This window comes from Haliotis rufescens, unplaced genomic scaffold (genome assembly GCF_023055435.1).
Source record: "Haliotis rufescens isolate VD_foot unplaced genomic scaffold, xgHalRufe1.0.p SCAF_2, whole genome shotgun sequence".
Lineage (NCBI taxonomy): Eukaryota > Metazoa > Mollusca > Gastropoda > Lepetellida > Haliotidae > Haliotis > Haliotis rufescens.
Window position 1 is genome coordinate 20,086,570 of NW_025963890.1, and position 23,056 is coordinate 20,109,625.

The 23,056-nt window shown below is 37.6% G+C and overlaps 2 long non-coding RNA genes across 2 annotated transcripts; both read right to left on the minus strand.

The window, feature by feature from the left end:
- Positions 1–1,066: 1,066 nt before the first annotated feature.
- On the minus strand, positions 1,067–21,679 carry LOC124138832. Its single transcript, XR_006861690.2, has 5 exons — positions 21,534–21,679; positions 19,443–19,489; positions 2,905–2,959; positions 2,382–2,398; positions 1,067–2,058 (listed from the first exon to the last, which is right to left on the minus strand). It is a non-coding gene; the product is annotated as an uncharacterized LOC124138832 (long non-coding RNA).
- LOC124138833 lies at positions 16,568–19,436 on the minus strand. The gene is made up of 2 exons (XR_006861691.2): positions 17,250–19,436; positions 16,568–16,747 (listed from the first exon to the last, which is right to left on the minus strand). It is a non-coding gene; the product is annotated as an uncharacterized LOC124138833 (long non-coding RNA).
- Positions 21,680–23,056: the final 1,377 nt, after the last annotated feature.

Sequence of the window (23,056 nt, forward strand, 5' to 3'; positions counted from 1 at the left end):
TGTCAGAATGTTTGTATGCAGACACACATTTCGTAATACGATACACACAATCACTCTTTTTTATGTTTCTATGTTTGTTATGGGTTATGGGTTTCACCAAAGTTGTAACCATATCACTTTGGGCTTTCCTCCCACAAAATTGAGATATAATAAGTAAAATAATAAATACTGTTTCAAGCAGTGTTGACCCTTGAAGGCCCAGGGTAGAATACGTCTTCAGCAACCCATGCTTGCTGTAAAAGTCGATTATGCATGTCGTAAGAGGGTGATCAGGCTCGCTGTCTTGGTTGATGCATGTCATCGTATCCCAATTCCATGGATCGATGCTCACGATTTCAATCACTGGATTCCCATGTGCAGACTAGATTATTTACAGACCGCCGTCATATACCGGTATACCGGTAGCTGGAATATTGCTGAGTGCTGCGTTAAACAACAACCAACCAACCTAGCAACCGAAAGCAGTGTGAAAAATAACCCACTCACTCATTTTCACATGAATCAGCCTGCATGATTTTTGTTGCAGTGTAATCTCAATAATGGCTTCATATTCTAAACTTTTACCTCCAAGTCATAACACACTGAGTGGCTAAAAGACATCAAATTATGAAGTCAGAAGCACAACCATTGTGCCTACCACAGCCCCACATGCCTTGTGTGTTTGTCAGGCCCAAGTACCTGTTCCCCCGGGATTCCAGGTAAAAATATAGGTCCCCATCAACCTATACTCGTCACAAAAGGTGACTAAATGGAGGAGCAGGTCAGCATCAGTGACTTGGTTGATTGCATGTCATCATATCCCGATTGCGTGGATCGATGGTCCATTGTCAATCACTGGATCATCTGGTTGAGATGAGATTATGTAGCTGTCATCATAGAGCTGGTATATTGCTGAATGTGGCATTAAACTTGAAGTGGGCCATCAACATGGGAAGCTAACACTGTTCCTACTGACTACATCCATCAAACTTACACTGCGTCCTGATTGTACTTTGGGCATGTGAAATAATATTGAGTACCAGTACAAGGATAATGCACCATGTCACAGAAAACAGAACTCTTTATCTTATGTAGACATTTACTTTACTATACAATAAGATGAATCAAGATGTAAAAGCGTTTTTGACATGAACTGTGTAGAATGTACTCAATCATGTTTCAATAAAATAAAAAATCACATATTTCACGTAAATATGATGAGATGTTACTGACTTTAAATGATGCTTTGATTACCAAAGTGCCTCTCCAGGAACTACAGTGCACAAACATATCCCACTTCGGAGAAAGCCTAGGTTAATGACGGGTAAGTTGTTTCCAGTTTGCCACAGATATCGAAAAATGACAAACATAAATGCAACCTTTTCATCATCACTGTAAGCTAACAATGGACAATTGTTTAGCAAATTGTTAGATCTCAACATTATTTGTAGGACACAATTATTTATGTAGATATATGGACAGATGAGAAACCTCATACTTGTGTAGTTAAATAATGATGGTAAAAGTTGTTCAACATTGCAAGAAATAGTCCTAACTGTGTTGTAGAGTATCAAATAAGTAGGAGTAGCTCAATGACATAAATCATATTTTGCAACGTCCCATAAATCACATCTGTCGGCCATACATATGAGGCAAAATGGCCATATGTGGACACATTCCGTACTAAAAGTGAACACGCACTTCCCTCACAGATATGGCCCCAGGAGCTCAGGTCTCACAACACAAAGAAAAATACATAAAATACTGGAGCTACACATAATACAAGAGACAGATCTTGATGAGTCAAAGACAGGCACAGTGCCATGCAAGAGTTACCTCCCATGGGGAGGTAACTCTATAATATGGTGCAACCACCCTTTTCTTTGAAGGGGTTGTCACTGGGCTTGCAGAATCCCTTAATGAGGACGTCATCCTCTGTGTGGGAGTCACAGTACTTGACAAGGTCCTCGATACATTGGGACACCCTCATGCGCGTGATCTGGGCCTCGCAGCGGAGCTGATCGATGAGGCGACGTTGCTGTTGTAGACCTTCTTGTAGTTTATTCATTCTCATATCAGCTGTGGAGACAAGACACATACATTATTTTAAGGAGAGAAGTTGAAAAAAACCATCATAAATGTCTAAATTTATTATATGAGACCATGTAATAATAATAATAATAATATGCGATGATAAAGACAGTAAATTAGATAATGATGCCTTGCGCCATTTTTGTGTGCAGAGTTCTGTTATATTTTACATATTGCTAAGTTTAGAAGGATATGTAAAACCTCTTTTAAGGCCTATGACTCTAAAAACATTCTAATAAAGAATACCTATTGTTCATGTCATTTATGTATAATGATCTCTTGATATCATAAGTCAAGAAGAAGCAACTTACCCATGACGTGCCTGAATCTGAAAGACAAAATTATATTTGTGTGAAACAAATATTCCTGATTTTACAATCAAAGCCTATGAAAATAACATACATCTTAAATGTCCCAATTTTCTTGTTTGTAAAATTTAACAATCAAATTATAAAAAAACATACATTCATGGTATCATTAATCAGCAGTGTCAAGAATGAATGATGTTCCTTTATGCCATGTTGAGCAATATACAAGATATATCATGGCAGCATTACAACAAGTAACTCTGGGCCAGGCAAACCAGTGGTTGAAAGTATGAGCAATCCAAATCATGGGGGCATGATGACACACAATCAGCAGGTCACACACTGTATCCACACAATCGTCATCAGTCTTTATTACAAGCATACTGGGCACCTAGTCTGCTCTGGAAATCCTCACAGGTAACATTTCTAGACAAAGGAGAATTAGTGACTTGCACAATACTGCACAAAAGTCTATTGTGAACACATTGGCCGTATTGTAAAAATGATTCATAGTGGTAGTACTTACAGAAAATGTTGTCACAGAACTTAACAGTTCGTGCTCTGAGACCCAGGCCTTGCACCTGAAATCACAAAAAGTTCATAAATAATTCAAACATCTTAACACATGATTATCATAAGGGACATAGGAAAGGGAAATCAAAGCTGAAAGTGTCCACTGCAAACAAAGGATGCTCAGTGTTCGAAATTAAGAGTGAGCGAGTGAATATGGTGTTATGTTGCTTTTAGCAATATTATGGCTGGGGACACCAGAATTGGGCCTAACACATTGAACCCATGTGGGGGGAATCAAACCTGAGCCTTCGGCATGAGGAGTGAACGCTTTAACCACTAGGCTACCCAAACGCCCCTCGAAATTAAGAATATAAGTCAAGGGGTCATTGTCATAACCCTAATCATGCTGATGCTCAAAGAAAACTTAGGGGGTCCTTAGATTACTACAGCAGGACATCTCCAGGACCCCAGGACCTTCCCTAATTTCGAACACTGCAGACGTCATATCATTGATTCTTATTTCCCGCAAAGTTCGAAACTGAACAACAAACACAACTGCATACCTACTGCTGAGGAAAACATCAAATATCCTCTGTAGCGTCACTGTTAGACCAGCAGTGTTGTCACCTTTATACAGTTTAGATACACAAACAAAAAGGTCCCTTGTTAAATTTCGATTCTTTCAAAGGGTAGATTTGGGGATACAGCTAGGATATCAGGGTTACAATTAAGACATCATTTAGGTGACAAAATAAATCCATACTCAGCTATAAACAGGACAAAAGTTGGTCAGGCCCGTAATGTCAACATAGTTGTTCTATGCCTTTCAAACTTTTAGTCTTTTTCCTTCTCGGTAGATACTTAACTCATGGACTAAAGTTCACCAACATAAAACTCAATACTCAAGTTCTTGTTTCTCCTCATCCACATAAAAACACAAAACGCCTCCAGAAAAACAGAAATACTTTTGGAGTTGTGCTCAATTGTTGGTAACTCATTTTATATTGGCATGTGATGCTGACGTGTCTAAAAAACATTTCACCACTTCTGGCAAGGTCTATTTTGCTGTGCTCATGACAGGACATAAGTTGGTCAGGCCTGAAATGTCAACATAGTTGTTCTGTGCCTTTCACAATTTGCATCACAACTGGGTTGCTGGGTTTCACATAAGCAGTAATCATGTATACTAAACATGATTTTCAACCTCAATATTTCTCATCATATTTTGGATGAGTCCTATTTGTCTCAACATATTTGATTAGTCAGTACTACAAAACATCCAAGGGACTGTAACAGATATTGCATATTTTTCATTATATCATTTTTCAATCAGAATAATGTTCATGAGGTTGACATTTACTTCATTAATAAATTCTTCAAGGCATCATTATTTTTATTCATTTTTTTGGTCATCAATATTTTAAAGATAAACCTCAAACATGACTCTCTAAACTGTGATCTTTTCTCAATAAAAAATATATACAGTGTATCATGATGACTCTGTTTTCACAGCGTAGTGACGCCATGGTTTTGTACAGCTGGTGTACGTCCAGGACCCCAACCCCAACAGCTGTGCAACCCACCATCACCTGTGTCCATCACCTGCCGGCCAGGTAGCCCACACCTAACCAGGCAGTAGCTGAAACACCTGTATTCATAGGTGACGGCAAACAGAAAACTAACTCATATTATAGTTCGGATATTTTCTTAATATTTTAGTATGTGGATCAACTTTACCATTATTTGCTCATCCATCTATAATTACATTTTGTATTAAAGGACATTTTTTTTTTTAAATTCAAAAAGTTTTAAAGGACATGTTATTGTTGCAACAAGGTCAATATGCAGAAATATTTTCTGAAGGTAAAATGTCTTGTTTTAGCCATATTATATTGAAATTATTTCAATCTGCCTAACTATAACTTCAAATGTCGACTGTGCCATATTAGTAATTACACAGATATTGCCAAGATGACCATTGCCACTAATATGCTTCTCTACCAGACTCAATGATCCGTACATACACATTTTCGTGTCAAAATAGGTTTTGAATAATGTTGAATCTCCTTTCACAGATTTTTTAATAAAATATGGGCTAATCGTTTTTGGTGAGATTGGCCTTAGGTCTGTACACATATTTTGCCGACCCTCCCTTCTTTCATTGTGTCCTATTCTTCAGAATGTCACCGCAACCCCCTCCCCTATAATAAATGACCAGTCTCTAACTACTGTTAGTACACCAATGCATGTTCCTGATAACAGACGAGTACACAGAACTCATTCAAATCGTGCACCCTGTGCCTCATGGGTGCTTTGGCCAGGGGAGGTCAGAGGTCTGTTTATACCTGCCCTAGCTCCGGTAACCTCTTTCAGACTTTTTAAACCCCTGAATAAGCTTGACCTTCTCCTGTGAGTATAACTAAGAATCTCTCCAACATCCACACAATCCTTTGTTCCGATAGATCACTGTAAGCTAACCCACGGCAACTGGTACATCATCAGAAATCAACACACATTATACACCAACGTCATAGGATATTAACAATCATCAACCCAACTTGTGCATGTAATTTCATCATAAACCCACCAGCAACTCCCAACTTACCTTAATCCTGTTCAAATATCTATTTGGATGTTCTGATCTGTGTGACGATTCTATGATTTATGACCTGTACACATGAAATACACACATCAACCATCCATCACTGTCTGTCGTCAATAACAGTCTGTAACATATATACACAGCTGCTGCTCAGTAACAAAGCAGGTGATAATATAGGCTGGGTAATTTATTAACAGTCCCTGTTGCCATAGCAACTTGGTATTGAGCATGATGTCTCATCCTGGTAGGGCAACCTGATAAGCATTACCAGGGCAGTGTCTCTCATTCTTGCAGAGCAATTAGAGAAAAATCAATCAGATTACAGTGTGAATTAATCACTTGTGAGTTGGGGACCAATCACAAATAGATTATTGTTTAACTGACTTGTTGTGTACAGATGGTACATGCTGTGCTGGGGAATTTATTTCCTCTACTTCAAAAATATTCAGTTGCTGGAATACAATGAATTCAAATTCATTAATTTCTTGTCTGTAGTCTTTGTCCTTCTCGGTAGATACTTAACTCATGGACTAAAGTTCACCCACATAAAACTCAATACTCAAGTTCTTGTTTTCTCCTCATCCACATAAAAAAACAAAACGCCTCCAGAAAAACAGAAATATTTTTAGAGTTGCGCTCAATTGTTGGTAACTCATTTTATATTGGCATGTGATGCTGATGTGTCTAAAAAACATTTCACCACTTCTGTCAAAGGTATATTTTGCTGTGCTCATGAGGAATTATGTTAATTACCCGCGATAACTCATGTCTGTAGTGACCCCTTTCTAACCCTTGATTCGAGATCTCAAAACGTGTTTTGCTAGCAGCATTAGATAGAATACTGCTCTGGGGATTTGGATAGGAATCTTTATGACAGATATTTGCTTACATCTGACTATGTCTGATAGGTACTTGTCAAAAACATTGTGGGAAAACACTCTCATATATCATGTATCTGCACATAACTTCTGACCTTTACACTGACTGGTTGGGGGCTTTCCTACTAGACATAATACCTATAGATTTGTATTTTATTCTTATGTCTCCATGGTAACTGACTTTGTAACAGGTCTGGTCATATTTTCCGACCAGCAGTTGAAAATCATGGGTGTGACTTGTAGCTAGCTTCCATGGCTGTCTTGAAGTGTTATTTCCCTCTACTTGGTGCATTTGTCAGTATTATTTACTGGAAGCAATATTCAGTAACAATAGTCAACATCGACCTCTGTCACAGTGACTGATTCTGATGAAAGTCAAACCCATGTGTATATAAATAATCTCTACAAAGACCACTGGGTCTAAATCCATCAATATTTCTCGCATGTCAACATGAATAATGGGTAAGGAAGTCTACACTGCTCCAGAGAAGACTTATTGTCTACCGATCATATAACTTTACAATGTTGAGGAATTATTTCAACCTGTACTGTTAAAGCAGTCTCGCATTAATGTTCCTGAATCATCAACAGGAAAGTATTTGTGAAATTATATTGACCTGGAAATAACATACAAGGAAGTGTGTTTATGAAATTATATTGACCTGGAAATAACATACAAGGAAGTGTGTTTGTCATTTCAGTTAAATGGGAATGTTCGACAACTGATTGCAAACAGTTTCTGCCTTTAAAATATCATACTTTTATCTCTGTGAATAATGACAAATGTGTTTTGTTGTTCAAACTTCATACAACCTTTTTTCACAGAATTTAAACAGCCACTGACTACAATGAATTTGTACACTTTAAAAAAGAGAATTTAAACCACTAGATGTGTATACTTGTAATACCTGGGGTTTTTTCACTTTACATTTTACACAAACAGAGATATTCTATGATCATACAGATTCCATTTTTGTCCTGCTGAGTTGCAAAATGGTGAAAGAAATCCCTTGTTATACACATGACAAGGAGCAGAAAGTCCACCCACACAATTGTTGGTCATCTGTATGCTGGCATCTGTGCACCCACCATCTGTACTGGCATGTTTCACAACAAGGGACTGTCTCAAGGAGGCTGTTGAACCTATCACCTCATGGAATCTCATATGTTTCCTATTTAAAACTCTGTCAGTAATGACATCATATACCTGGTATGTAATTTAAACAAACTGACTTGCAATAGAACGTTCACACCAATCAGGCCAATTACCACAATATCATAATTGTGACCAAATACTTTCGAGACAACCCCTTACTCCTGACCTGCTTTATCTCCCCAATTGGGGGTGGGTGTCTTTGTTCCCAGCCCAGCCTCTCATGCACAGCTGGTCTGGCAAGTCACAGGTGCTCCCTAGGGATTTGTGTGGCATTCAATAGAGGGATTCAGTGAATTCACACCGCTATGTACAAGTGCTTCTCTCTCATCTCATCTCATCAACAAACCAGATCTGATGTACCTCACATCTGGTCTCATATTTCATAACATGTCTGTCTTTCATAATCAAGGTATCAATGCCCATGCATTGTATCTGAAAATAGTTTATCTCAGCAGTAAACAATATGCATCATACAAGGAAATTTTTCTCTGCTTGCCTTCATACTTCTGAGGTGGACTCAAAACAACTGCAAACAATCTGTGTGAAACTAATTGCCTGAGTGATCATGACTTGATGAGATGTCTTGAACACACCAGCTTGTGTGAAAACAAACTCAAATATACAAAACATTGTCATGGCACTGCGGCTCACCTGGTCATGCAGTCAACAGCGTAACACTGTCGACAGAGACAGACTCTTTACAAAAGCTGAGCTGTGATATTCAAATACTTTCTGCATAAACATGAAGATCCAGGTTAGAATAGGTCTTCAGCAACCAGGTGATTATGCTTGTCGTAAGAGGCAACTAACAGGACTGGGTGGTCAGGCTTGCTGATTTGGTTGATGCATGCTACCATATCCCATTTGTACACATCAATGCTCATGATGTCAATCACTGGATTGCCTGGTCTAGATTTGGTTATTTACAGACCGTCATCATATAGCTGGAATATTGCTGAGAGCGGCATCAAACAACAAACAAACCAAACTACCTAAACACGTACCAAATTTCATTTCATTTCTAAAACTAATGGCCATGTAGTTGCCATATTAGTCTTCAGCTTTCAGCATGGTCAAAGGGCAAAATTTTAATAGCTCAAAAAGCAACATATCTGTTGAACCCCACTACTGAATTATGGCCATTAATAGAATTTTCCATATGTCTGCCATGGCTGCAATATTGAAAATCAGATTCTAACTAACTGAACAAATTAGAGTAGACTAACATTTAGTCTATGAAATCTTATATTACACAATACTCTTCTCCCCTCTAAGATAAACACATAATTTTCCTGATGCTGATTAATAGAGCTAGCTAGAGCTTGCTGGACTTGCTTTTCTACACATATCTCGATGGGTTTCTTTCATAAAATAAATAAATTCCACAGTCACAGTGCAGGACTACATTAGTAGGAACAAGCATGTTTTTCTGCTTCACTGGCCCAGTGTGTTCTGAGCAAAAGATGCTTATGACACATGACGCACATCGGACAAACAAGCCATGACATAGGCTCACTGGACTTTCAGTTGTGTCACCCAAATACTAAATGCCTCCCTCCTCACACTGCCTATTCTTCAGATAAAAATGAATTTACTGTCACCTTGTACATGGTCAACAAAGAACTGGTTGAGAAAAGTTCAAATTTTTACCAAATACATTGTTCATTCTTTTCAATAGTTGTTTTGTGTTTGCGTGTAGTGCAGTATTGTATACTGCTCATATTGCCACTAAAGTATACACCTGTGTAGAAGTGTGTATCAGAGATTTTGTTGGTACTGTAAATGTACCTACCATGATGTCCATAGAGTTTCTTTACATGCAAATAGGAGAGAAATAATGTTTCAGATACCATACACCATCCAAATAATCCCATGATAATCAGAGCATATACATTTTGTTCACTTTACAGTACCCTCATAAAATTAACAGTACGTTATGAGCCCTGTTTTAGGAACGTACTGAAGTCCTTAAGTTTTCTTGTGTCTGGGAACGGTCTTGTATTTACAACATGAAATAGTTCATATTCAGACACATCTGCATCGACAAATCATACTCAATGTTTATTTCTTACCATAAAAAAACCTTGAAGTCTTGATTAATTCTTGTTTAGTCATCCTCATAGTACCTTACGCTTGTCACAGTATCAGACAAATACCTTTCAACACAGGATTACCTAACCATAAAATACCTCTGCAAACATTCTAATTTCTATGTCAGGGCTTTATCACAGGTTGAGGGTGGTCTTCACAGTTAGCTCAAAACTGAAATTTGGGAGGATTAAGGGGATTGGGGCTGGGGGATTATAGTCTGTTCCAGACAGATGAATGCTAGTTAGAACAAAAGCTTAGAAGCTGAAGCTGGCATTTGACAGTTGAGTTTTGAGAAAACACCTATCACCTAGAAAAGTTTTGATTACCAATCAAGTGCACATATGGTGAGTGATAATCAACTGTATCTGTTGTTGTTACTTAAAGTGAGGGAAAATCATGGCTAGGTATATTTGGATCAAATTACGAAGTGTAGGTCATTACTATTATGGCAAACGCTCGAGTTCAAGTCCAGTTTATTCCTCACACTAAGGGTGATAGTTTATTGGCTCATGCTGACTATCAGTATGCCCAAAGAAAGAACAGCCACAAAGACACGACATATTAGAGATGTCTGCATCATACCACTGGGTGTCCAGCTACTCTGAACACTGAGAATGACATTCCAGTTTAGTTGAAGAACCTCCACACCATCAAGCAGACCGGTCAAAAGTAGACGCTACGGTCTTCTTATGCAACATGAAGAATTATGCAAGAGAAGATGTAATTCCAGCCAAAAGAATATACCATGATGAGGTTTCTGCCAAGAATTATGTTTTATTGTCCTTCTTGTGAAACTGTTTTGAAAATATGGCGACACCACCTTACTCACTCCTTTTTATGATTGGCAATAAAGCTGTACGAAAAGAAAAGAGAAACATAAATTTATGAAAAACTAATATGTCTTGCATTTGAGCTCAAATGGGGGAATTGAGCTAACTGTGAACTAACAGCTTGAGGTAGTGTTTGATCGGATTTCCTTGTCAGTTGAATGGTAGAGGAAGTAATTCTTCACCAGGAATTCACTCATAGTTACTGCAGGGGAAGTACCTTGTATCCTCTCTAAACTTAGTCACTTAGTGGAAAGCACCAAAATGAATGCATGTTTTGTTGAATACTAACTGAAGGTGTCCATCAAAAAGACAGATGATGATGTCAAAAATGATTTTTGGAGTGTCAACATTAGAGCTCTTTGTTAAACCCTACAGTAGATCCAGTGTATGGGTCAAAGAGAGACAACTCTACTGTCAAAACAAATCAACTATCCTAAACCCATACCTCTAGGACACTATCACAAACTTGTGAAAACCGTTATGAAAAAGAAATGATAAATAACATTGCTTTTCATACTAGATTTCTTTACTCTTCTTTGCATAGTATGTCAGTTAATTCACCATATGTCAGCTTAACATGGGGAAAAATAATATACATATATAATGTATGGTCAACAAAATGAGGTGAGGTGAGCATGGGGAAATTGGCAGGGATGAAACATTACATTCATATGTATGGTCAAAGGGAGACAACTCCAGTTAAAAACTCATATGAACTGTGCAAAATCCATACCACAAATGTTGATGTTGGAAACTGTAACAAAATTGTAATTACTGATTTAAAGGTTAATGATAAAAAAATATACTTGTGCAAAACCGCAAAGTTCTGGCTACATAAATAAAGCAGCAATAAATTATTCATAACACTGTTTTAGTCCAACACCATATCCTGTACTGCACAGTGTTTTAAATGGGTTAAATTTCACTGAAGATCACAGGCACTGTTTCCAAAATGAAACAGGATCAAGATCATGTTTAGATTAAAGCAAACATGAAATGAAACCAAGAAATCCACTCTGAGAAACTACATCTAGGCTTGGATTTCAAGTTTTAACCACACAGTTATTGCTACATGGTCTAAGGGAGACAACTCCTACATGCTCCCCATCAATTGTGTGTCAGCAGGTTTGTGGGATTTGTATATTTGACCAGTATGTTCACTTTAGTTTAAAGTGGATAGAATAAACAACCATAGGAATGAATTATAAAACAAACACTTAACTCACAATCCCTCCCCGAACTACCCTCATCTGTGGTTGATTTCACATTAATTTATGACAGAAAATAGACTTTGTCTTTAACAAGTGCAATTCTCAGCATCAATTTTCACATCCAACTTGGCATAATGCATAATCCATGTTGAGGTCAATAATTAGGTTTGTTACAAGCAATGTCATATATTTAACTCTCAACAATAGGTGAGCTGAAAGGAGGTTGAACGTCGCGTTCAAGATTACTGCATTTATATGGCATGCATGCATGCATGTCTGCTGAGATACCATACCATTTAACATGAATACCCCACTCAGATACAGTATACTGACTCCGAGCCGACGAGCACAAGGCAGGGTAACAACAAGTAACATCGTTTAACGTCTTTCTGAATGATGCGGCCAGGGATTGAACCCCCATCCTTCTGTTCTCAGGGCAGGTACTCTAATACTAGACCACAGAGGCGGTCATCAACAATGGGAAACATTGAGACAAGAAAGAAAAGGGTTCAACTTGACCATGTTGACCACACAAGACCTTTGATTTAAAAAAGGAAGATTTAATACATCTTTATGTCTAATCTACACTTTCTAAAAATACTCCTGTTTGACCATCAGCACACCTAAAAGTTGATATCTCAAACATGTTGGGATCTGTGAGAATATGAGAGAGACCAGTGTTATTGAGACTGATGAACCTTCAGTGATGTCATCCTACTGTTCTCCTATTGGTTAAATCTCATAAACATGGATGTTTTTGTAATCTCCCCACTCTTATCAATTTAAAATACCCCAGGGATTTAGAATAGTATACCTGTTAGTGCATATGCTATCCTGGGGATTTTATTAATACAATATATGTTGATATGGTAACATGTGCATGTCTCATGCTAGAATAACTAACTACCTGAACGCAATGTAATGAAATGTGTGGAAAGATGTAAAATCAAGTGACAATGTTTTGTTCATATTTCCATGGATATAACGTGCAACCTTCCTATCTGTAGCCCTGTGAGTGTACCACAAGACTACAGAGATCTTTTTCAAGTACATGAATGCCAGCAATTTTACATGTTTCCTCAGGTCCATGGAAGGTATGTTTGAAACATAAAAATTTGATAAATGTTGTTTTAAATTTCCTTTTTGTTCAGGTTTAATGTTACCCTCATAAAAACTCTGTTTTTTATCCTACACATAATACCTACATCCGATCATGACAAAGAATGTGCAGGTAATACAGAGTTAAAGGTAAAAGGGAAAAGAATAAATGAAGTCAAAATATATTTCTTAGAAGCCTTGTCTTGTTGCCATGTTTTTTTTAGTTTTAACTGTAGGTGTATTGGCCAACACATCTACTTTGACAGGAAACTATGTTCATATTACAATTCTTACAAATCAAGACTTGAATGTACACGGTACACATGGTAACCTAATCTCTGCATATAATTTATAAAACAATTCCAATTTGGAAATATGGTAAATTATCATGTCTAATGAGGTTTTATCTCAAATTTGAAATTTGTATTGACCAAGTTTGTTATCTACTGTTCATTTACCTGAATTCGCCAGTGAAGGGGTATGTTGTCATTTTTTCCCTTATACAATATTAGTACTAGAAAAAGTTTCTAGAAAAATTCTGAATCCCCTAGAGGGGGTGCACACTTTACTCAAGAAAATATGGTATATCAAAGTCATGAGAAAATGAATTGTATCCATTCTTGGAGGTCTGTCAGTCAAGACACCTCTGTGTTGTTGTTGTGGGACTTTGGTGATGAAGCCCAGGATGTTCATGTACAACAGTGTTGCTGTATTTAACAACACAGAAGGATAATAGGGGCATAACCATGGCAACTCTATCCATGTAACACTGAGCAATGTTTGGCCCAACCAACAGGGCTTGGATATCATATTCAAGATCGCCTGAACACATACTCGGTCCGTTTCCTCTGAAGTACAGAACTTGAACAGTTTAGAATCTCCTCATTTCAGTGGTTTCTACAATTTATCGCGATGTCCACGTCTCATATTAGATCCCATGTGTGTGTGTGTCTTTATAATCAGACAAGGATATACAGAAGCGCTTCAATAAAATGAAGGTATTTGGGGGATTAGTATTGCTGAGGTTCAGGTCATATTTTAAGTGAATGTGTGTGTGTGTTTCTGTTTACATGAACACCCACTGGCTGATCAGCCATTGGTGACAGTGTGCTGCTGTTGTGTCTTTACCTATTTGAAAATCATTAATATACAACCAATACACTGTCACTCACCATATTCCTTCAAAGGGAGCTCAGCGTAATACGTAGTGAGTTTTTTGGCCAGCAAGTAAGCCTAGTGTGGCAGCATAACGTGGTCGTTAGTTTTCAATTTTCAATTGTTTCCAAATCTGAAACTCACTGGGCCTTGTCCAATATAATTGTTTCAGTTTGCTACCCTGCAGTTTGCCATTTTCTCAAAAGATTTTTCACAATTTGAATTTTAACACTATCATAAAATGCTGAACATCCAAAGGTCGTTTGCTTTGCCTCCATCTAAAACCCCAGCCTTATTTCATGTGTCTTGGTTGAGTCACTCAACTTCAAACAACTGTGTGCCAAAGTGACCAATGCAGTCATGTTCTTTCTATGTACAAGGATGATATCATCCCCTAACATTTCATAAACAATTAAAAATTACCAAATAATTAGTTTACATCGGTGGATAAGATCTTAGTTTTGTTAAAGTACTATCATTTATCTACCCCATATAACACCCCAAGTTTCCTCATCCCAAAGTTATTTCCCTTAGAATTATTAATGTAACCATAAAAACATCATCTGACAGGTCTAGTTTGACACACCTTTGAAAAGTATGAGTTGTATTACAAGTCACCTTAAGGCTCAAGTTGCAGCACTTGCAACCAAGGTTCACAATCAGCTCGCATCTTGGTTTCGATGAGGAGTATGGTTTTATGTTGCTTTTAGCAATATTCCTGCAATTTCACGGCAGGGGACACCAGGAATGGGCTTCACACATTGTACCCATGATGGGTATCAAACCGATGCCTTCGGAGTGACAAGCTAACGCTTTCAACCACAAGGCTACACCACTGTTCCTTGAACATGACAAGCAGACCCTGACAGGATTTAGGGATGCAACTTAGCATATTGAATAGCTGTGAGTTAGTCCACAAGGCTAGCCAATTGTTTTAAATGCCAGCAAAAGCTGTTGCATACTGTATTCATCTTATTACGTGTAAGTCCAGTTTCCTGTGTATATTACAGAATATGTTTTACAGAAACCAGCAGTGCAGACAAGGTGTTTAATTGTGTAGTAACTTACTGTTTGCAGTCTGAAAAAGAACATTTAACTTGTGTATAGCTTTGATTGCGAAGCCTTTGTCAATTTACTAAGCCCCTATTACACCAAATGCGGTATCAGAACTACTTCATGTTCAGACAACTGCTTCCTATTATGTAGATAGTGTTTGTATTGATGCATAACTTTTTCCACCCCAGGAAGGATAATCTTTCCTGAAATTTGACTTCTCTCTACATACCGCTTACTCCTCAGGGCGTCAGGGATTGGATACATCAGCAGTCTGTGCCAAAACCTTTGGAGTCTACTAGTCTGCCTTATGACAGCATTTTCAGTACATAAAAATGTATGGCTTTTATTTGCAAAACTTACTTGACCAAAAGAAGTCTTACTAGACTTGGGCTACGGACCAGTGGCTGAAGTCAGACTGTATCAGTATTGTGTGCATACAGTTGCAACGAAAAATTAACTGCATCAACAAAAATCTCTACGCATGCAAAGAAAACACAGATGCAGAATTAAAATAGAGACAAATTCTTTATTGCAGTCAGGACAAATGTACACAGATTCCTACTGACTGTAGACATGCAGAGTGTTAGAACAGCCATTCACTATAGGTTCACAGTATCAACTGAAAACACTACACACAACATACTGAGGCCTTCCGTAAATGCATGCTTCTTTTGAAATATACAAGATCATTGTGTCAGCAATTCTTGGAATTACTAAGAAAGTTCAAATTTTGATGTCTGTTAAAAGTAAAATGCTGATATTATTCAAGCATCTTCCTTGAAATATATGAAATAGTTCATAAGTTGCAAATAAATACTTTGCACTGCTAGAAAATAGCTAACACAAATTACTTGAATCATTTCAAATTTGCTCACAAATATGCTCAAATGTGTTTCACCAAGTTTCAAGATCGTTTAGAAGGGTTTCCACCCTCTTTTGACTTCAAAGTCTAAATGTGACTTTTGAGCATTTTTGTCAGGACAAATATGCATGAAACAAAGGTCATCTAGGTCACAATACAGAATATGTCATGCAAAATCAGGAATAAAAAAAGCAGAAAGCATGAAGTGAAAAACAAAACTAAAATAATGATCAACAAAATCACAATTTGCAATGTACAAACTATCTCATGACTTTACTGAATTCCTATGGCGCAGACATATTTCCATACTTTCTTGGGTGATATCAGTACCAAAATTTCAATGAGATTCACATCACTATCTAACCTGCATATACAATTTGAAGTACATATTTCTGAGCACATCTATATAAATAGAATGTTCACCCACATAACATGATAAAGTATCAAATTTGGTCAGATTAAGGCTATCATTTATAGAAACACATTCAGAAACTGCAACAAGCTACTGCAACACAGTCAAATGACAATATGCTACATGAACTATTGACAAATTTCATGGTTAACAAATGACTGATGCTGTCGAGAAATTTGTATTCCAAGACAAGATTTCACTTCTCACAGTGAAGTTTTAAATTCCATTGTGTCAATTTTCAGATTTCGCCTTGCAGAATATGTGTATTTCAGTAAGAAGAAAAACTGTTTCTCAAAGAATGTTGCATGTCTTTTTGTTCCGGAAGTGGTTGTCCCTTGCTGGGAATATAAGCATATCAGTTTGTTGGTTGGCGTCACAGTATGCCATTATATCCCGACATGCTTCTGACACTTTAATTCGCTGCATCTTGGCATGTCGACGGAGATCTTGCGTCAAGTTTTTCAACTTGCGATTGGTTTCGCTGGAGTCAGGCATGTCTAACGGGCTGGTTAAATAGGACAAGGTAAATTATTAGAAGCATTCTGTGAATCATATTAATATATCGCTAGTTAATTCTGACAAGCAGGAATCTGGAGGACTAACAGACACATGAAACTTGGCACTTTCACCATGTTAACAGAAAAATATAATTTTACCATCACCCAAACACATTTCTGATGCAAACAAACAATCAACCACCCCAAACCAAACTATTTATATAACTTATTTCGGCCATTTACCAACATTTTCTTATATTTTGAAATGATAATGGTTTAAGTAATACAGGATGTAAACAAAACATATCCTTACAAGCATATAACAATACTTACTTTAAGAAAATGAACAATTTTCATGGTATTTCCACTGTCATTACATTTTTTCAACTTTGTTCAACTTTGTATTATCCTGAATGTCAAAGATTCTAAAATACTCAACTTTGCCAAACTTGATAAATGAATTTCAAATGATAGTTGAACCTTTGTATGAAAATATTAAAACCAACTTACTTTTCTAATTCCATTTTCATACAACCACGAAGAACCTCCACTTAACAAGAAAGACAGGAAAGCAACTGCACAATCATATTCTGAGAATCATTTTATAGACCAGCAAGCAGACAGACTATTCCCAGATGCACAGATATTGAATTTCGTTAATACCTGCTCATTGCAAAAAGGTAGCCATTGGAGAATAAGCACATTACATTAAGCACTGGGGCAATAACAAACCCATAACAACCAGACACACCCATTTCCGTGTCTAAAACTCATTGATATTACGACAAAAGTAGAATCCATCTCATGTCTTCTTAGTTGTGTAATTAGCGTTGTATTGATGGATCTATTGGATTACATACAGAACAGTAAACTCATATTGAGGTTTAAACTGTTTTAATTTCATATTTCTTAATGAAGCTTTAGTTTTGTGAGAATGTTGAATTTCTAATTGTATTCCTTAAGATTAATCCAAAAATTATATTCAAAACTGATTTTTTTATTTAAATTTGTTGATATTCTCAAACTTCCTTTTTTCTATATCTCAAAATTTTTTAGATACTTAATTTTGTTCAGACACTGCTGTTTAACTTTCGGTTGTTCAAGAATAAACATATGAACTTGGTGAATTTTTTTGGTAATAAAAACCAAGAGAATGTTTTTATGCCAAAGGGTGAGGGTGCTACTGCTGATGTATACACACTGGATAATTGAGGGTGCTATTGCTGATGTATACACACTGGATAATTGAGGGAGCTACTGCTGATGCATACACACTGGATATTCAGGGTGTTACGGCTGATGTATACACACTGGATAATCAGGGTGTTACGGCTGATGTATACACACTGGATAATTGAGGGTGTTACTGCTGATGTATGCACACTGGATAATTGAGGGAGCTACTGCTGATGTATACACACTGGATAATTGAGGGAGCTACTGCTGATGCATACACACTGGATAATCAGGGTGTTACGGCTGATGTATACACACTGGATAATTGAGGGTGTTACTGCTGATGTATACACACTGGATAATTGAGGGTGCTACTGCTCATGTATACACACTGGATAATTGAGGGTGCTACTGCTGATGTATTGAGGGTTATACTGCTGATGTATACACACTGGATAATTGAGGGTGCTACTGCTGATGTAGTCCTGGCTTCAACCATTGTTTGTTTGTTGTAGGAGTGAATGAGTGAGTGAGTGTGGTTTATGCCACTTTTAGCAATTTTCCAGCAATATCATGGCAAGGGACGCCAGAAATGGGATTCACACATTGAACCCATGTTAAGAATCGAACCCAAGTCTTCGACGTGACAAGCGAACGCTTTAACCACTAGGCTACCCAACCGCCCCACTTGTTGTAGGAACTGTAATAGATTAATGAGTCCAAACACAACACCAACACTGTTAGAACACTGAACTAAAAAACTTATTATTGACAACCATGCTACCACACAACATTCCAGACCACAGACAACAACAACAACAACTACAACATGCAGTTCAGTGCTAGGGATGAAAGGCACACACCACGATCTCCAAACATTGTAATGAAAAAAAAAGTATGATAAACTCTGAAAAGTTTTCAAGTAGACACATGTTAAAAAGTAGAATTGGCTATCAACTTTTCAGGTCTTCCAATATCATAGCCAAAAAAACACTTGCAGAACTGTCCAGTCAGGTAAAAAAAAGCCCCTTACAAATGTATTAGGTAATTTGTAAATGTTAAATTTGGTGTTATTTGCATCTGATTAATTTTGATTCAGTAGTCTTCAGCTTCTAATTGCTACCATCATTTATAGCTGGAATATTGATGGGTGTGGCAATAAACAACTAAGAAAATAACAAATCAGCTTCCAATCTTTCAAACTATAACGGGTAAATTCCTTTCAGACCTGACAAAGCCGTAACAGCTTATCTTCCAGACTACATGTACCTAGTCCTCAGATGCATAAACTGAGCCTTTACTTTCTCTTGATTTTTTCCTGAACCACATTGCATGTTATTTCACTAAACCATTTCAATGAGGAACCGTCAATCACTATGTGAACCGGGCACCTGCAATCCCACAAGAGGGTTAGCACATCATCATTATGTGGATAATAATAATAACCCACAAAAGGCATTGCTTCACCCATCCATTAAACACATGTCAATCATGACGCTAATAAAATACCACAACATATACACAAACCTGATTGGCTGTTGCTACCGAAATTGTCCAATAAGGTTCCACTATTCCTGAAACAGACAGGACTGATGTTACTGTTTATTATAAAGCAAACAAACTGTTTCCAACCAGTGTACACAGGCTGAGCATTGACTCAGTGGACATGTCTGCTGGTCTAGGATATCATATTGGTTCTCGTTGTAAAAGGTTTGTAGTTTCCAGAGGCTAATACAACACATATGATCAATTATTATTTATAACATTAAAAGGTTTCATTCTGAACGATGTTTGTAGCTTCTTTTCCAAGTGTGGCTTTTGAGTCACCTTAGTCAAGGTTAGTGCAACTTGTGTAAGTCTTAGTGGTTTGGTTCAAGCAGTTATATTGTAGCTGCAGTCCCTCCATACAGACATAAGAAAGTCACAATGCTAAGATGACTGAGGATTAGGGCTCAGTGATCCCAGAAGGGCAAGGACTGTATGTTCACAGTGAGTGACTTAATGTATAAAGGCTATAGTGAAGATAACAAACAAGTTACCATTTTCTTCTGTCTTTACTTTAAAGTAACTAGCATTTCTCAAGAAACTAAACATCTATCACTGAGACAAAACGTGAAAAAAGCACCTAAACATGGGGCCCAGGACAAAAACAAAATACAGCGACGGCAGTCATTCTGTTACAGAATTCATCAATTGTAACCTCAAATATGATTCGTCCAATTCCTGAGATCAACCATTCAGACGCATGATTTAAAAGCCCATAAACTTGGATGATCACCAAGCAGTTTGTCCCACTATTTGGAAAGAAATTCAGCTGAGATTTGCATTAAGCATTTGTTACGCAAATCTCTTTTTAAAACTGTAAATCAAGACTGTAAGTGCTGAAAGTTTCTACCAGGGAAAAGGTCAGGAAGGAATACATTTCCCCTTTCCTGATAGAAATGGTACTGGCCACGGGATACTGGTAGGCAGCTGTTTCCAATACTAATGCCTTTGAGCATGTTGAGCCAAGATTGCTTTTGTGTATCAAAGACTGTAACAGCCCAATGTTTAGTCATACTCTTCAGAGCTCCAGATAATGTTTTGTTTGAGTCATTGGGTGTTTAATCACATTTCATCATTCACATTGGCTGGTGATAGTTTTATTTGAGAAGTCAAAACAATTTCACTCCCCTGGGTCCATTCTTTGGGGTATTTTTGCTGTAGACATTTTAAAATATATTCTGCTTCAATACTGATTCAGGGGACTTTTAATTTGTATCTGTACATATGCTGTCTAAGTGTGTAGCATGTCACAAACTCATAGCAGCTGTATACATGTCTAATTAACAAGATGCAACTTTGCTAGACCTAGAGCCTTGATGATGGTGCATCATTCGACAAGAGAGAAGAGTTCATGTATAAGTGATGCCTGCCTTCTATCAGCAAATCAAGATTAGTAAAGAAAATCGAAATGAATACATTGTGCAATTGAGTGTTGTTATACTATTATGCCTTTCGAAAATATTTAAACATTTTTGTATGCAAGTAATTAATTGGTAATGTCGATTTATATTTGGTATACGCAAATATGCAGACATGTCTTGTTGCAACATCGCACAAACCAGACAAAGCCCATGTTTAACATAGTTGCACTGTTCAGTCAAAAACATCCAAACCTACTTAATGCTGGTGAAACAAAGTTGCTTGTGAAACAGCAACCTTTTGGCACATTGGGAGGGAAGTATAGATGTTATCAAATGTCGATAAAACAAAGCTATTTCATTTTTCAAACGCGATTCCACACAAATGACTCATGTCATGAACATAATATGAAACAAATATATTATTGTGTTTTAGCTTAGATTGCGATAACATTTTGACAGAACTCGCATACACCGATCAAATGAAACACTTGGGTTCCTGTATTTCCTTAATTCAGACGTGAACATTTTTGACAAGTCAACTCTCCTCTCGGTTTTACACGCAATGTGTGAAAAATGCTTATTCCACGAAGACTACGGTTTTACGAACGCCAAAAATATAACATGCACACGCTATTTCGTACAGTCAAATCTCTTATATGGATATGAGACACGGATTTGCTGCAGGTATTGAGAACGAACAAAGAAAATATACCTCAGCAACTACTGGAATCTGGAAGTGACAAAATGGCGTAGGGCGAGACGGAAGTGAAGCAACTAAGCCTCGTTTCAGATTTGTGGGCTGCACTTATAGTTGATTTCACAATACACACAACCTTCTTTACACCTAGAGGAGATTTCCTGCGTTATTGGTCATCGCATCTCAGCATATTTTCACAGAGTTGTATCGTTATATATGTTCGTCCACTATCGTATAGGGTGATCAATGACAAATATTATTGTCTAAATCTGGACGAGTCGGTCACAGACAATCTTTTCCGTGATCATATTCTGGAAGATCCGGGGTAGAATAGGTCTTCAGCAACTCATGCTTGCCGTAAAAGGCGACTATGGTTGTCGTAAAAGGCGACTAACGGGATCGGCTGGTCAGGCTCGCTGACTTGGTTGATGCATGTCATCGATCCCATTTGCGTGGATCGATGCTCATGATATTAATCACTGGATTGTCTGGTCCAGACTCGATTATTAAAAGACCGCCGTCATATAGCTGGAATATTGCTGAGTGCGGCGTTAAACAATAAACCAACCAACCAATTATATCCTTATTCATAGGATCCTCTTTTTCTTTGAAGATTTACATTTTACTACCTTTTGAAATTCAATCTCATTAAAATCAGATCTTAGTTCTCGCTACCGCGGTAGCGAGTACAAAGATCTGATTTTAATGAGATTGTTTGAAATTGGACTTCACCCCTGCACCTGTGTTTAATAACAATAACAATAAATCATCATCATCAAAAAGAAGATTTGCAGAATTTGGCAACATGCCAACTATATGACCAATTCGAACCTGGAGCCACACAGTGGTAATAGAAAAGGACGCCTAGTATATATGAGACTTCTCCTTATACGCCAATCTACGCTGTCAATCACCAGCGGTAAACACGTCGGACATTGCATTGTATACATAACTAACATTCTTCCTGTCACAAGTGTCCCAATTACCAATCACCATTTCGTGCTGCATTAATCATGTATCTGTTAAACGCGTGCTATTTCAGCCGTGAGAACACGTGAAGAATAGGTCCGCGCTACCCGTGCTTGGAAGTGCCGGTAACATGAGGATTGGGTGGTCACAATGTGTGACCTTTCTGGTGGTTCGTCATCGTTACTCACTAGTTTGCCTGCTCCAGACTCAGATTAGTAACATGCTACAGTGAAAAAGCTGAACAATGTCTGACTGTGACATAAAACATACTCATTTCATGCAGCCACACGTGACACCGAGGGTAGACATTTGAGCAGAGAGCCGATAACTGTCTATATACTCCTTCCTGGTATATACACCTACTTAACGCCTAGTTACTAGTTCCTATATATAGTTATACATATACTCCCGCTGACGTTCTAAAGAGCGAGTAAAGACAGTGGGGTAGCATAGTGGTTAAAGTGTTCGCTCGTCACACCCAAGGCCCGGGTTCTTTTCCCCATGCACATGAGTACACTTCATGAGGCACGATTCTGGTGTCTCCCGCCGTGGTATTGCTGGAATGTTGA